We start from the raw sequence: 13,675 nt of genomic DNA, 5'->3' as shown, positions 1-13,675 counted from the left end.
GGGTATAGCAATAGGACACTTGTATACCAGCCACAGGACACTGGGTTCCACGCCCAGCATGAGAGAGAAGGCAGACACAAGAGCAGGTGGGAGAGAAAGAGAAGACACTGGCTAGACAGAAAAGATAAAATCACAACTCCACCTCCAAGAGACAATGATTTATGAACTGAGGTTCTCGGAGCTGGGAGGTCACAGGTCCAGAGATAAATTATATTGGGTCATCCAAGCCCCCTAGATAGCCACGTATTACCCACATCTGTGTTTGACCTGATAGCCTTGTGACCAACAGGTAAAAATTATCTTGAAATATGCTGACAGACCCCTAACCAGGCTAATGATATCTTCAGGTAAAATCCAAGGTTTATACAAGAGACTTTCCAGCTTTGCTGTAACCACAATTTTTTTTTCTTCAAACATGGTGCTTTCTCCTCATGGATTGGTCCAATGTGATAGTTTCTCTGCACTGTTGCTAACAGGTTTCAGAGCATTTAGCTTAAGGTATTGTTTTATTTTATTCTGTCTTACATGTATGGGTATTTTGTCTGCCTGTACCTGGTGAAGAAGAAGACACTGGATGCCCTGGAACTGGAGTTACAGGTGATTGTGAAACACTTGATGCAGGTGCTGGGAATCAAACCTCGGTTCTCTGGAAGAATGACTTGACACTCTCAACTGCTGAGTCATCTCTTCAGCCTGAAAGGTATCCATTCCATTTGCTCTCAACAAACAGTTTCAAAGAGTTTGGACGTCTTTGTGTGTGTGTGTGTGTGTGTGTGTGTGTGTTTTTGTGTGTGTGTGTGTTTATGTGTGTGTGTGTGTCTGTCTGTGTGTGTGTTTGTGTGTGTGTGTTTGTGTGCTTGTGTGTGTGTGTTTGTGTGTTTGTGCTTGTGTGTGTGTGTGTGTGTGTGTGTGTGTGTGTGTTGTGTGGTGGGGGGTTGTTTGTGTGTTCCTTTGTTTCCAGACTACCCAGTTGGTTAAACTGCAATCACTTGGCTTTTTCCTCTTGCCACTCACTCATTATTTATTTCAAGGAAGGAGGAAATGTTTAAACAACAACAGAAGTCTGCCATTTGATACTCCAACCAGCCTTGTGTTTGATAATGGCATTAAATAAGCTTATAAATATTTAGTATGGACAAGTCTAACTAAAGATAATTTGGCTTTACAATTCTCTCAGTGGAGAACATTTGATTCTAAATAGATTCTTCTTTGCACACCAAGTCTTTTATGACTTAGGCAACAGATTTAAAAAAGAAAAGAATTAAAAATGAATAGGTAACCTTTACCACAGTACATCTTGTAGGCGGTACAAATTGTAGGTCAGAGGTTTTGAGACTGTGTTGGTGTTTCAAACCCTCCACAGCAAGTCTTGCCCGGTTATAAAGATGGCCAGTTCAGGCTCTGTATCCTTTATTAGGCATATTAGTTAGGGTCACCCTAGTAGATTCCATGGAGTTTCCATTGCACTAGGTTTCTGGTGTGCCCTTAAGGTGCCCCCAATTCCAGCAGTCTCTTCCAGTATTTTCTCCCTCAGTCCTCCCCTAACCTAATCCCTCCTGTTCCCATCCCCACCAGTCCACCAGTGTTATCTATTTTATCTCTGCGTCCAAGGGAGATTCATGTGTCCCCTCTGAGCTCTCCTTGTTACTTAGCCTCTCTGGGTCTGTGGGTTGTAACATGGTTACCCTTTACTTGACAGATACTATCCACTTATAAGTGAATACACATGATATTTGTCTTTCTGGGTCTGGGTCACCTCACTCAGGATTATTTTTTCTAGTTCCATCAGTCTGCCTGAAAATTTGAGGCTGTTATTTTTTAACAGCTGAGCAATGAATATTCCATTGGTTATTTAACGATTTTTCAGTTTAGAGACATCTAGGTTGTTTCCAGTTTCTGGCTATTATGAATAAAGCTGCTGTAAACACGGGTGAGCAAGTGTCCTTGTGATAGGATGAGGCACCCTTTTGGTATATGCCCAGGAGTGGCATAGCCAGGTCTTGAGACAGATAGATTCCCAATTTTCTGAGAAACCTCAGAAATTAATGGAATGGCCAACCAATGACCAGTCCATATTGAGACCCATGCCATGAGAGGGAGTCAACCACCTGGCACTGCCTTGGAGAGTCAGGAGAGGGACAGCCCAGACGCCTTAGGGCAGAAGCAAACATCACTAGCAAAAGAAACCAATAAAACAAAATGATTCCTAATAATATTATGCTATACTTATAGACAGGAGCCTAGCATAATTCATGAGAAGAAACTGATACAGAGAACCACAGCCAAACATTAGGCAGAGATCAGAAAATCCTGAGGAAGAAGAGAAGAGAAGGATTGTAGTAAGAGCCAGAGAGGACAAGGACAGCACAAGAAAACCTACAGAATCAACTAAGCTGGGTCACAGGGGCTCACAGAGACTGACGCGACCATCACAGAGCCTGCATGGGACTGTCCTAAGCTCTTGCATATACACTAATGGTTGGGTAGCTTGGCCTTCTTGTGGGACACCCAACAGTGGAGTATGGCTTGTCTCTGACTCTCTTGCCTGCTTCTGGAACTCTTTTTCTCCTCCTGGACCACGTCTTCAGCCTTGATGTGAGAAATACCTACTTCATTGCAACTCGATATGCCATGTTTGGTTGATACGCCTGGGAAGCTTGTCCTTTTCTAAAGGGAAATGGAGGAAGAGTGGATAAGGGAGGGAAGGAGAAGAACTGGGAGGAGAGGAGGGAACTGTAGTCAGGATGTACTATATGAGAGAAAAAATGAAAAATGAAAAATACAAATATGCTGCCTACTTTGATTTTAAAATTTTGAACATCTAAAGAAAAATGAGAAAACTGATCATTTAAAAAATTACTAAGACTCAAGAAACTACATCTAAGTTAAAAGGAGATGTTAAAATGAATCGAAAAATTTAGAGATCATGTCAGAAGAAAGATAAACTACACACATGTGGACATGCATGCACATATGAACACACACATGCGCACATACACACACACACACACACACACACACACACACACACACCTATATTAGCTTTTCCCAACACTTCTACTCTCATCTTACATTGCCTCTTCCTTCTTTATCTCCAAAAGAAAACTCCATGTCAGGGGGGAATATTGCATGACCTTCTTCTGGAATAAAACTTAGAGGAAAAAAAGATCCTATACTGTATTAGCATTTCCCATCTGTGAACACAGTCTCTGTTCACTGTTAAGCCAGGTACAGTAGTGATCTAATTTCACATACCATGCTTCATCGTTGACCTTCCCTTTCATTAGCTCTTGCTTACATCTCAAAGATACTGACATGTGACATTTCTTTGTTTTACTGAGATGTAAACCCTGGTTGTATTATATGTACCTGTGATAGCTGTATTCATGTAAAACAAAACTCAGCCTGTACCTACAATCCCTAAAAGTAACCAAGAAACAAAACACAGAGTCATCCAACTGTAAATGTTTTTAAACTGGCTACTTACTACAACCACTCTCCTTGGCCTAATTTAAGACATGTATATATGAAATTACAGACATTGTAGGCTACATTTTACCAATACATTTAAATATCTGATAAGTTTGACTGTGCCATAAGCTTTTTAAGCATTTTTAATTTGTTGTATCTTAACATTTTCATATCAACAGAAGCATGGTAATAAACTGGTTGGGCCTAGTCAATATTTTCCCTCTTGTTCTTAGGGGAGAAAGTTCATTTGTTTTTTGGCTTTAAAAGTATAGGTTTAAAATATAGTTGCCCCTTGCCTCCGGTGAAATACATTTTGGTCTTCCTAATACTATATGTCATAAAACAATATTTGGCCTCCCATGTACAAAGTAGGTTGTGTGGTCAACAGAAGACACTGAACTAAAATACCCCCCCCAAATGAATTAAACCATGTCTCGGATAAATATTCTACAAAGCTAAATGGCTGATTAGAACTTCTGTGCTTAGAATGTCTTTGAATCCACCTGTTTCAGGCCCAGAGACAAATTCTCTTAGGCTATCTCAGCCCCCTACACAGTCATTCATTGTCCACCACTATCTATCCAAACATCCTGTGACTATCAAGAAAAAGTTGGAGTACACAAATAGACTGCACGTTTCCACCAATTCAAAGGCTAAGAATGTCATCAGATAGCATCTGAGACCTGTAACAGAGATGTCTCCATTTTGAAGTCACCTGTCTCTCTGATGTTTCCACCAATTTTATTTGAAAAGTGTCTTGATTCATGATTTTTTTTTTCAGTTCCCATGAAAACTTCATAAAACTGTTACATTGGAACATGGTATTTGAGAGAACCCAAATCTGTGTCCCTAGGTCGTGATCGCTTATGTTTTTAGAACTTGTCATTTTCTCAAAGAATTTTCTCACTGCATGTGTCATTTGCATTGCTCTAATTCTAATCCACAGATACTCTTCTGAAATTACTTTCTGTGTCAAAATGAAATACCAGTTCCCATTTCCACATCTCTAAGCCCCTCCCATTACACTTCCTTAACCAACCCCAGGAGATGGTGAGTTCTGATTGACATCTGAGTTTCTTCTAGAGAATAGAGACATTCTAGACACCCAGAAAAATGTAGTTCAAAGTGAAAATTATTTGATAAAGTTAAAGGAAAGCCAGGCTCTTAGATAGGTATTTCCCATGTGCTGCTCTGAATATTTCACTATAAACAATATTATTTCCATAATCCTTGAAACATCTGAAATGGTTTTTCCACTTCATATATTATGAATAGGTAATTGTTCCTGGGCAAAGGAGAATTACAGCTGTGTTAGTTTTAATCATCACTGTGTCAAACTCCTGAGAAAATTAACTTTAAATAGGAAAGAATTGCTGTGCTCATGTTTCCACCATGAGGAGGGCATGCTAGAGAAAAGCAGTTCACATCAACAGGCCTTAGCTTCAAAACTATGCAACAACTTCCTTAATGGCAAGAACCAACAGCCAATCCTGCAGGGACCACCTCATATTCAAACCATAACAAAGCCACAGATCAAGTCAAGATTGTTCCCCAGCTAATTTGAAGATAGGATGAGTACAGTATGCTTGGTTAGTGTGGGTAGGAAGGAGGGGGAATTGAGGAAGAATGGTCAGAAAGGCAACCATGTTTGGTTTAAAGATGAAGAAAGGATATTGATGCAAGCCTACATAGCATCTAGACATCATCTCAAAGCCAGAAAGCAACATCTTCCCCAGAGCTCCCAGAAAAGACTTGCAGCCTTAGTTCAGTGAGTTCTGTGTCAGACCTGGGATGTAAGCCATCTTCTCTCTTCCCTAGAGAGAACAGGACACTCACAACCTCTTGTTGAAAGGCTCTAGTCCTACCCTTCACTGTTGTCAAAGGTGCTGCAGGATCAGTGGGAGGGAGAATGTCACTGATCCTTTTAAGAGAAATTGCTAACTAGATTGGTAGTCTATCTCTGACAACGACTTTCATACCGAGTCACTGATTTAATTACAAAGATCATGGCATAAGACACCTGTGACCATACTAGATTCAATTAGTGAGGGTAAAGAAGTGTAAATCGTTGGCTTACTGGTGGTTCCATGTGGGGAGGCGGTGCTTTATATCTTCCCACACCTGGCTCCCCTTTGTTACCAAAGCCCACGGGTACTGTGAAAAATGATGCCAATTTGATGCTAAAGTGATCACAAAGAAACCCTGGCATAGATCCTGGCGATGTCCTCTCAAAGATTAGAATTAAAGTGACTGATCTAACAGACATTTACTTTATCGGTGAGCCAACTCCCCTTGCCTGTGCGCCCAGAAGGTCAGACACGGTCTGTAGACTCCCACACGTGTTCCTCCCTTGCATACACCCTAATGCTCAAGCACAAGTGCACACACACTATTCACTCCGTAAGCAGATACGCACAGAGTAACTGCTCTGTATTTGCTCTCTGACTAGCCAGGGGAGGGTGCGTTTGGTCCTCTGTGCTTTTCCCACGGAATGAAGCATTCTAATTCTAAAACACACCAGCTCTGGGGAAATAAACTTAATCTTCAGATTAGTGTTGCTGCTTTTCAGGAATGCGGGAATGCACAGGATTTTTTTTAAGCCCTCAATTCAGAAAATGCCTTGTGTATTCTGGGGCTCCAAGAAAGCATCTGTTAAAGGGGTCCTGACTGCTGGTGTCTACGATCTCAGAGAAGGGTTTATATGTAAGTGTTCACTGCTCCTACTTGTGAGCTGTCTCAACATGGTCAAATTGTCTTTAACTACTCTGTGCCTCAGGTTTTTCATTGCAAGTTATAGGTAACAACAGTTTTATGTAGAGGTTTTTAAGATGAATTACAAATATGTGTGTATTTAATTTAATAATGTCCTTTTGTTGCTATTTTCTTGGGACTGGGTTTCTGTCGTGAAGGCTAGCCTTTCGCTCACTGTGTAACCGAGGAAGACTGAATTCATTATCGTGATTACACCTCCAAGGGCTGGGATTATAAGCATGTACCACTACACTCAACTCTACAATACTGTTACTCCTGTTTCCACATGCATCTATCACCCACATCATCCACATTTGCACACACACACACTGGCATACTCATATACTCACACACTTGCACACTTACACATTCACATACTTACACCCTTACACAATCATACACTCATACACACATGCTCACACACTCACACTCACAAACATACAAACACTCACTCACCTACTCACTCATACTAACACACTGACACACTCACATACACATTCACATACTCAAACACTCACACACACTAACACTCATACACTCACACACTCACACACTTACACACATACTCACACTCACAAACACACATACACTCACTCACATACTCACACTAGCTCACTGACACACTCATATACTCACACACACTCACATACTCACACACACTCACAATCACACACTTACACACTCACACACTCACACATTCACATACTCATGCACAGGAGAGCTGTAAATACCTAGCTTTGGAGAGAGTAAATCAGGCATGACACTTTGTACAGTGCACACCGAGAAATCATCTGCACAGATTCCCATGGATGGAGGAAGTGACCAGAGACAATACAAACCCACACCACAACAGGGACAGGAAGCAAGCTAAACCTGTCCCAGTCCCGGGGGCATTGCTGGGTCATTTTCCTTCACACTAGTGCTGGGACTGTGTCTGCTTTATCAATGAAAAACAAGTGCATTTTTGCCCTGGAATAGCTTCCCTGAGACATGGGCTGCTGGTAACACTAAGGGATGTGACTTTTCTCACCGTCTTCTCACCACTGACAGCATTTTGGCAATAAGCAAGCAAGGCAGGAATGGGGAGTAAACACCCGAACGCCAATTGTTACCTTTTCAATATTTCCAGTTCTGAAAAACGTCATATCCAGACTTACACACAGACCCTGCTTACTCAATGTTGTCCTCCTCTGAAAGGGCGGTGGAGATGAAAATAAGCAGCTGCCTCTGTCCCTGGAAAAACCAAATGCATTAATGATATCGTGCCATGATCCCAAGTTGGGATTGACTGAGCATTTCAGTTCAGGTTGCAGACTTGGCCAACCTTTTGGCATTGCTATACAACCTTGGCATCTTCAAAGTTCATGCTTGAGAACCAATCAATCAAACCATAAAAATAAAAAAAGCAGATCAGAAGAATTTAAGGAAACATGGGATTTTATGTTGGGCTGTGTTCATGGCCATCTAGGGCTGCATGCAGCATGCGACCTGCAGCTGCAACTCACTAACCGGACACCCCGGGAAGGGTGTAATGTGGCCTCTGACTCTATCTCACAGCAACCTTTTAACAAAGGGATTGTCCTACTCATAGAAGACAATGTCACTATGAAAATTCATAGGATAAGCCCTAAAACCATGCAACTCCACAGGGTCACAGTTGGCGACCGCCCTGGTTCTCGCTAGTGCCAGCTGTGTGACCAGAATTCATGCTTCATTTGTTACTTGCAGTCGTCACCAGGCACTGAGGCCCAGACACTGTCAGTATCCCATGACTGTGTGTGTTGGCATCAGAAATCAGCTTTATGGTTGCAGATAGCCTCAATCCAGCAATGACGGTGATGTCACCCATAGGCAACAGGGACCTGAGCACCTGTTGCCATGGCAATCACCATATATCCCCAGAGTCCACTTCTGTGACCTCACCTGTGAGCCTAAATAAAAGGCAGACCTTTCCTGACCTTCGCCCCCTTTTTCCTCTCTGTGTCCTCTCCATCCCCCAATAACCCTCGCTCTCATGGAACTGAACTGGCCTAGTGTGGTCTGTCCAGATGTAGTTCGAGATTCCAACACAGCAGTGTGGAATACACTTTCCAGTACCACAGGACGGACAAGTGAAACCAGTGTTGGAGTCAGAAAACTGTACCCCAAAATGTAGCAGTCTTGCTGAGCTGAAGAGCAGCCTTAGAAACTGGATCCCTTTGACCTTGCTTCTTCCTGAAATACAGTGTGGCACCTCACTGGTATTCCCCTTCTGACACCGCTGCTTCTAAAGGAAACACGTCTACCTTAAACTCCTTGGGACTCTATCCCATAAAGGAATAATGCACCCTGGGAGAGGAGGCCAAAAGTTATCACTAAATCCAGCCTAGTGTTTCATGGACTCCTCATAGGACAGCATGCCTCAGGAGATTGCCTGGCAGACTATCTGTGTCTACAGGGCGGCCCCTCTTCATCTGTACCATCTGCCCCACCCCCATTTCCCTCTTCCCTGTGAGAACAGAACATTACATTCTGACCCTGCAATTTTTCAAATTGTGGCTAGCTTTGGTATGCATGTGCATGTTAATAAATGTTTTCTCTTGATAATCTGTCTTTGTTAAAAGGTGCCATGTCTTTTTATGAAGGGCAGGAAAGAGATTGCCCCCTTTTCTGCCCATACAATAGTTATATTTTCAGGATGTTGCAAAGGCAATACACAAAGTAAATTATGACTGTGCTTGTGTAGAATGGTTCCATAGATGCCCTTGCCTTAATTCTGCCACCCATAAATATGTAATGATTCCAAGAAAGTCATAGGTTAAATTTACTTATTCATCTGCTGGTCTAAGAGAGCCAGAATTATTCAGACTACCTATGTGGGCCAAGTATAATCCCAGGGGTAGTCCTCAACATGGAAGAGGGGACAGAGGGTGGCTGAGGAGAGAGAAGGAAGAAAGAATGCTCAGTGAGAGGCAACAGCTGGGGAGAAAGAAAAAAGTCCCCCTGCATAAGCCCCTGCCTGCTGGCACCTTGATCCTAGGTGAGCACTAAATACATGTTTGAATCCACCAGGCTTGCAAAAAGTCACTTGTCATAGCACCTCAAAGGCTTGGACCTTAAAGAAGCTGCCTCATATGTCACCTCTTGCTAGAAGAGTTTCCCAAGGTCACTGAAGCCAGAGCTTCCTGAATGCTAAACAAGTTTATAACTTTCCACCATTTTAAATGATTTGCTTGTTTGCTTTGGGGAAGGTGTCCCCACCCCCACCCCTGAGCTGTCTGGAGCAACAACATTCAGAACATGAACACACATAGCTTGCCCTACTCCACTGGACTCAGATACAACTCCCTCACCCCCAGGGACTGCTCCCTGCTTTTTCCTGCCACTATCTCCTGACCAACTGCTGTACCTTATGTCCCAAGATACTCATCCCAAAGGGTCTCACATCCTTGTGGGGAGAAATTGTGGTCAACTAATAGGGAAGTCCCAGCCCCACCTTGGTCCAGTTATATAAGGACCAAAAGTCCTTCTAGACGATAATGCATCTTAACAAGATATATAAAGAATGTAATTCTACATTGGTGACAAAAATGTTAACTCCCAATGAACCTGGGTGGCATATATTTCTTTCACTGTGCTTTTTCCTGCTTGCTCCATCCACCTCCAGCTTTAACCTACAATTCATTGTGCCTCAACCCAAAGCCAGAGTCATTCTCCTGTGTCTCCTCCTCTCCCTGTTGACCCTCGTTTTTAACCCGAGTCCCCCTTTCCCTAAGTGTCACCTGGGAAGGCTGGAGCAGCTGTATTCGGAAGAAAACAAGCACAGCCCTGCCCGTGCCCCTACCCAGCTTTAGCCTCATTTCCTCTGCAAAGAGCTCTAAATTAAACTTCCTCCTTCCTGGTAAGAATGTTTAATGAGGCAGGGAGGGTTTATGACAAATCTCTTCCAAGCAAAGTACAGCATGGGTAGGGCTGGGAGCAGCTACCCTCCCAAGGAGCCCAAGACCTTGCCTGTCACTCCCTCTAGGCAGCTGCATCCACAACTGGCTAGGGAGGGCCACAACACCCCCAGCTCCAGAAGCAGAAGGCCGCTCTTTAACATTCAGGCCAGGGAAGCAGTTGGCTGGGTCAAGACTCAAGACATCAACAGTTGATTCATCACCTCTTCAACAGGAAGGTAGTAAAGACTGAGCCTCAGGTATGTCTCTGCCAGACCAGAGGGGGCTTTACTTCTCTGTCCACATTTTTGAACTAATGATAGAGGCAGGGAGGGTGGGAGAAAAAGGAGCAACATGCCTAAGAAAGAAAGCAAGAGAAGAAAAGGGAAACTGCTTAACTGAAGAAACTTCTAAGGGTGCAGTGAGGAGACTTCATCTGAGGGGATCAAGTCCAACTGACTGAGGGTAAGGCTGGTTTATCACTCAGTGCGGATCATGCTGTGGTTGATTAGTTATGTCTTCTGTGGGAACAAAAATTAAATCTAAGGTTCAAAGGCCTGAGATTTGAGAATCTCCACATGTATTAATTCACCTGAGCACACGTGCTTTGAAACATATACACATTCTAGATGAACATCAAGTTCCATGAATATTTAAATAAAAAATAAATAAGGGCAGGATAATCTCTGGCCACAAATTTCATTTATCTTTGCAAAGGTTGAGCTGAAATGTTATGGCAAAGGTATGTAGTCTTGAGAGATTTCCTGATAACGTACTGTCCAGCTAGTTCCTCTCACCTGGAAAATAGAAATAAGGGGCGACCATCTGACTCAGTGTTGAAACATAGATAGTAACCGCTCCTAAGCAGTCTCCACGGTGGGGGGGGGGGGGGGTTCTCACCATTACTCTCCTCCTGAGAAGGGAAGCCAGAGGCTAGAGAGACTTCATTCTCCTGGGGACTATGCTACAATGAATGTCTGGTGACACAGCTGGCTCTGAAGTGTCACTCATGGAATATATATTAACTGAGCACTTCCTATGGAAACACAGGTAAACACGCCATTGTTTTGTCCAGAAAGCCAAAAGCAACCCGAGGAGGACCATCATTATCAAATCAGTTTTGTTGCGTGCTGTGCAGATGACCTCAGACTTAGAGACAACAGACTTCTCTCGAGAGGGTAAATTGGCTAAGACAGTGTAGAATTAGGTGGAAAGACAGGGGGTGAGCAGGATGGAGCTGGGAGGGTCCAGGAGGAACGATAGGAGTCCTGCAACCAGAGGTGAGATGGGATTTGTCACACCCACGTTCAGCACAGCTATAGGGAGAGTTTGGCTTTTCCAGTTGATTCACCCGTGTCTGCTGACCTACACCTAGAGACCTGGAGTCTGCTCTCTCCTATTTATCATTTGAACAGCCCTTTTTGATCTATGACTTGTCAGCAAGCAGCCCAGTTACTTACTGTATTCCAGTAGGACTTTGGGATCTACAGAGCTAAGTAGCCTGACCTGCTCGCTGACTCTGGTACTTTTCCATGATGGAGGATATTTGAAGTCACTGCTTGGCAACACTTCCTTAGGCTGAAGCAGCTACTTCTCCAGGGATCAAAGCAGTCTGTCTAATGGAGGTTCAGACAGCCAGTAGGAGGACTGTTCTGTGGAGAAGATTATAAAACCTCCAATGACTGATACTAATCTTTTTTTTTTAGAAGGCAGGTGGGAACTTTGGGGCTTTCCTCCCCATAAACCAGACAAGACATCCAAAGTCTGAGAGAGCGCCCATGCCCTCAGCACTTGGGTCACAGCTCTGCCTTTTGTTCAGCTGCATCTCTTTGGGCCAGTTGCTTGTCTTGTCTGTATTTGTCTAAGCCTCTCTCTCTCTCTCTCTCTCTCTCTCTCTCTCTCTCTCTCTCTCTCTCTCTCTCTCTCTCTCTCTCTCTCTCTCTAGTTTTGAGCACCTCCCACGGGGCTGGCATGAAGCAGGCAAACTCACAGGTCAGTGCTCTTGTCAGTGTTCAGCACCTGCTGTACCCTAGGTACTGTGCAAGCTGCCAGGCTTTTAGAAATGACAAAATGCTATCTCAGGAAGTTCACAGTCCATCAGAAGAGTCATACAGAAGACTGGGAGTAAAATAAGCCATGACCCTACAAGAGATGTTTTGTATGGGTCAGTTTTCTGTCCATGTAACAAAATAGCCAAGAAAGTCAACGTAGAAGAGACGTTTCTTTGGGTTGATGTTTCATCCCACTGTTATCCGTTGGACAGGGCCCGTGGTGTGGAGCATACAGAGAAGCACAGATGCTGGTTTTGTGGGGACTAGAAAGTGAAGCCAAAGCATGGCATTGGGGATTCAAACACCATGAACCCTTCAAGATTGACCTCCATTAACTGCACCTTGCAACTAGGCTCCACCTCTTACAGTAAATACTACTTTGTAATAGCTCATTAAACTATGAACTCAAAAGATTAGTCCAGGCCTGAGGTTAGAACTCTCATGCTCCATTCACTCCCAGAGGACCCACCTCTGAACACTACTACATAGGACCCAAGCCTTCAACACATGAGCTTTTGGAGGATATCTCACAGGCAAACCACATCAGATCGGTGCAGATTCTGTGTGATAACACAAGCAACAATCACAGAATGACAGGTGTGCACACAGTAGGTTGACTCCCTCGCCCAGCATGGCCTTGAGCATTACATACAACTTTTCATGGTGGGTCTTAGTTCCATTTTACAGGAGAACTATTGAAGTCTAAAGAGAAAAGGCATCTGCCAAAGGTGGAAAGGCTGGGGATGGTGGTGACAGACATCACAGAGGTGGAAGATTCTCAAAGACTGAAAAAATGGGAGACTACACATAGGAGGCTACATTCCACAGATCAGAGGGTCCCAAGCAAAAGGAAGTTGAGGCACCTGAAAGACACCACTGCAAAGTGAAATGTGGTGACAGGAGCTAGAGTCAACACAGGCAGCCTGCCTGCCCATGGTCACCATGCCAAGGACTTAGTTCTTACATAGTCTTCCAGTGAAGGTAGTGGCAGCAAGGTGGCTTCAGTAGAAATGACAGCAGGAAGGAAGCTGTTTCTGAAGACACCAGGATCTGGCCTGATTCATTAGCCCTGTTGGGGATTATAGTGATCAAACTCTGGAGGGAACAGACAGAGAAGGAGTTTAACTTGAAACTTTCCCAACTATATAAATGGGAAACCTTTGTGTTTCAGACAGGTAGAATAAAATGAGACATATTTGGCATGTAGAATAGAGAAGTCTGGGGATGACTGTGAGACTTCTAGGATTCTGTCTCCAGGTTGCCTTATTCTCCTGGAGCTGTCCATTCAGGAGAGTTGTCCCTACAGGGGAGCAGAGAGGTCCTCAAACCCTCTAGTTCCAGGCTGGGTGTGATAGGCAAACCTTTAATCCCCAGCACTTGGTAGATACAGGCAGGTAGGTCTGTGAGTTCAAGGCCAGCTTGGCCCAGGACAGCCAGGGATGTTATACAAAGAAACCTTTGGGGGCCAGTTGTGGGACCTTACCA

The sequence above is a fragment of the Micromys minutus genome (assembly GCF_963924665.1).
Source record: "Micromys minutus genome assembly, chromosome: 12".
Taxonomy (NCBI): domain Eukaryota; kingdom Metazoa; phylum Chordata; class Mammalia; order Rodentia; family Muridae; genus Micromys; species Micromys minutus.
This window is presented reverse-complemented; position numbering follows the sequence as displayed.